Source organism: Cynara cardunculus, assembly GCF_001531365.2.
Source record: "Cynara cardunculus var. scolymus isolate 2C chromosome LG 14, CcrdV1, whole genome shotgun sequence".
Taxonomy (NCBI): Eukaryota; Viridiplantae; Streptophyta; class Magnoliopsida; order Asterales; family Asteraceae; genus Cynara; species Cynara cardunculus.
This window is the reverse complement of record NC_037541.1, coordinates 12,662,957-12,665,867: the sequence shown is the minus strand read 5'-3', so window position 1 is coordinate 12,665,867 and position 2,911 is coordinate 12,662,957. Positions and strand designations below refer to the sequence as shown.

The 2,911-nt window shown below is 35.7% G+C and overlaps 1 protein-coding gene across 1 annotated transcript in view; it reads left to right on the top strand.

Moving 5' to 3' along the window:
- LOC112526998 (DEAD-box ATP-dependent RNA helicase 8-like) overlaps positions 1 to 1,580 on the top strand; it is a 15,797-nt gene extending 14,217 nt beyond the window's left edge. The window contains exon 11 of the mRNA XM_025137462.1: positions 1,292 to 1,580. The gene's annotated coding sequence lies outside the window, so the exon portion shown is untranslated. The remainder of the gene's footprint in view (positions 1 to 1,291) is intronic.
- Positions 1,581 to 2,911: the final 1,331 nt, after the last annotated feature.

The following is a 2,911-nucleotide window of genomic DNA, read 5'->3' as shown; positions in this document are numbered from 1 at the left end:
GGGGGGTTCACAAAACAGCTACTCTACTGTGTGGAGTTAGAGGTCGGGACTGCATATATCTTACCATTCTTAGACCCTACTTTCGAGTGGAATATAGTAGGTTTGTTTGTTTTCTTGTTATAATTCCAGAAGGTATAAATGAGGAAGGATGCAAATTGGTAGTGGACCATAGCCCCAAATAGTCAGGTGCATGTGCAGAGTCACATGACAAACATTTAAGCACATAAGAGGAAACATGGTCCCAATCAAATTTACTTTTAGTATATAAGGAAAGATCTTTGTGAAAATTCAATAATGATGGTGGCTTCATTTCATCTGTCAACTTCCTCATATGGTGGACCCTACCCTTTAATTTATTTCCCCTCTATGTGAACTATATTACCTGAAGGCTCCTAGTTTTGACTACTTTGCAACTCCCAGGTGATAATTTAATTATAGATACAAAGCTATATATATATATATATATATATATATATATATATATATATATATATATATATAGGGTTGGCTTCACGTGAGATCAACCTGTTTTCGTGAATGAGACCACTTCTCTACACTTGAAATTTCACAGCAAAAACATTGTAAAGATAAAAAAATCTGAAACTTCACAGCGAAATCACTGTGAAGGTTACCTTCACAGTGTTTACTGTAAAGTTTCAAGGTAAAAAAAAGTCTTAATAGTTTGTTTACCTCTTAATAGTTTCATTAAGAGGCAATATCTGAATCGTTAACAGGTGAATCTTGTTTGGCAAAAAAAGTCGGTCTGTTAATGGTTCTAAAACTCTTTGAATGATTTTGTATCCTAGACCTCTCTTAACCATTCAGCACCCTAATTTCATTGTAAACAATTACCAAACAATTTTATTTTATTTTGCACTATATCATGAGAGCCACTTAATCATTCTGCACCAAACCATTTAGCAACTGCCAAATAACTCCTAATTTACTTAAACCAATGAATATACACAAAAAAGATTGTATGTTTACACTGACAGGTTGGAGACGATTAGTAGGCTAAAATTTAGTAGTATTTAGCATTTTTGGTTGGAGATGGTCTAAGGACATGGCTAACCTTAGATCAAGATTTTCAATTTCATGTTTCTTATTGGATCTTCTATCTAGAAGATAATCTAAAAAATACTGAGAATCGTAGATGAAACTCATTGAACGCTTGAGATCGATTATTCCAGTTCTCAACATTTTTGTGGTTCTCATCTGATTTTCCCCTTGTAGATATTCGATTCTCATATCAGGTTCTTACCGTATTCGATTCAATTCTTTTGTTTTACAGGATGGAAGGTGTTGCCGTATGTTACCCGTTTCTTTTGAAATCTAAAGACGACGCTTGGCTTTTGGAAAGAAGTTCGATATTTTGTGATGGGAAACTAAGAAGTTTTTCTTTTCTTTTGTTATGTTGGAATCTTCGATTCCTAACCAAAATCGAAAACTAAGAAATGCGAGGCTAGTGGCGATGGATGATGTCTTGTGTGGAAGGAGCTTGATGTGTTTTTTTTAGTTAACCGAGTAGTTTTTCTTTTATAGACTCGTGTTTCGTTTTCTATTTACGTATTTATTCGGTCATTTTTGGGTCTTGGGGTTTTTATATTCGTTCATCGTGATATCGATGTGCTTGTAGGGCAGCAGAAAACAGGCACGATTGGGTTTTTAACCGATCCTAACCGGGTTTTTGGTACTTCCATGAGTGGTCCATCTTTAAAAAAAATAGTGTAAAAGATTATGACCGGTCTTGTAACCGGTTCTTTGACTTAGGGGTTCGTTTACCACACACTTATTCGGTAAGCGCTTACCGGTAAAATTCAACACTATCATTTACTTATCGGGCATAATTTTAGTCCAACAAAACAACATTGTATGCAACAATTTACCTGGTAAGCGCTTATTGTGGTAAGAGTCGTCGCCTTCACTTACCGGGTTTAGACTCTTGGTCATTGTTTCGCTCTTACCGGGTAAGATTCTTAGTTCTTATCGTATTCATCCGGTAAGGTAATGTGACTTGGCAAACGCTTACCCGGGTAAGCGTTTCATAAACGGCCCCTTAGTGGTCGTTTATCAAATGTTGATTAGAAAAGCATTTACCAAGTGAGCATACTAGAAGCTTAATTGATAAGAGAGACGACAGGGACCGATAATCTTGCATGCTAAGTTAAAGTGGTTATTTTTATCTGATTAGTGTTTAACGTGAAAAGTACTGAGAATCTTATCCTGTAAGTTTGATGGCAAGGACCGAAAGTTTTACCTAGTTAGTGAGTGTATTAAATCTTACTCGATTTGTGTTTAATGTGTAAATTTGTTGCATACGATGTCGTTTTGATGGACTACTCCCTCTGTCTTAAAATAAATGTTCACAATGAAAACAACACACAAATTTTACCAATATACGAATGGTGTTCGCGAGATAAGGTTTGCGGGAGAGAGGAGGGAGAAGAGACCAGATTTCTAAAATACTTGAAATGCCCTTTAATTAAAATTTTAAACCAATTTTAACAATTTCCTCTTAAATCGCAATTCATGGGTGAACATGAGATTAATGGTGTATATCCCTTCTTACGCTTCTCACTAACTTCCCTTCTCACACGATCTTTTTAATCTCATGCCTACCCATGAATTGCGCTATAAAAGTGAATTGATCTGATGCATCTCACTAGTGTTAATCTTCAATTATGATTCATCCAAAGATGGAAATCCCTTCTTACTGCTTCTCACTAATTTTTTTCTCACCGGAACCCAATCCTATATATATAGACATGGGATCATGTGAGACCAGCCTGTTTTCGTGAGACCCGTGAGACCATAATTTTTTACACTTGAAACTTCACAGCAAAAATGCTGTGAAGGTGACTTTTTAAAACCTTCACAGTGTTTTTGCTGTGAAGGTTCGACTTTTTAAAAC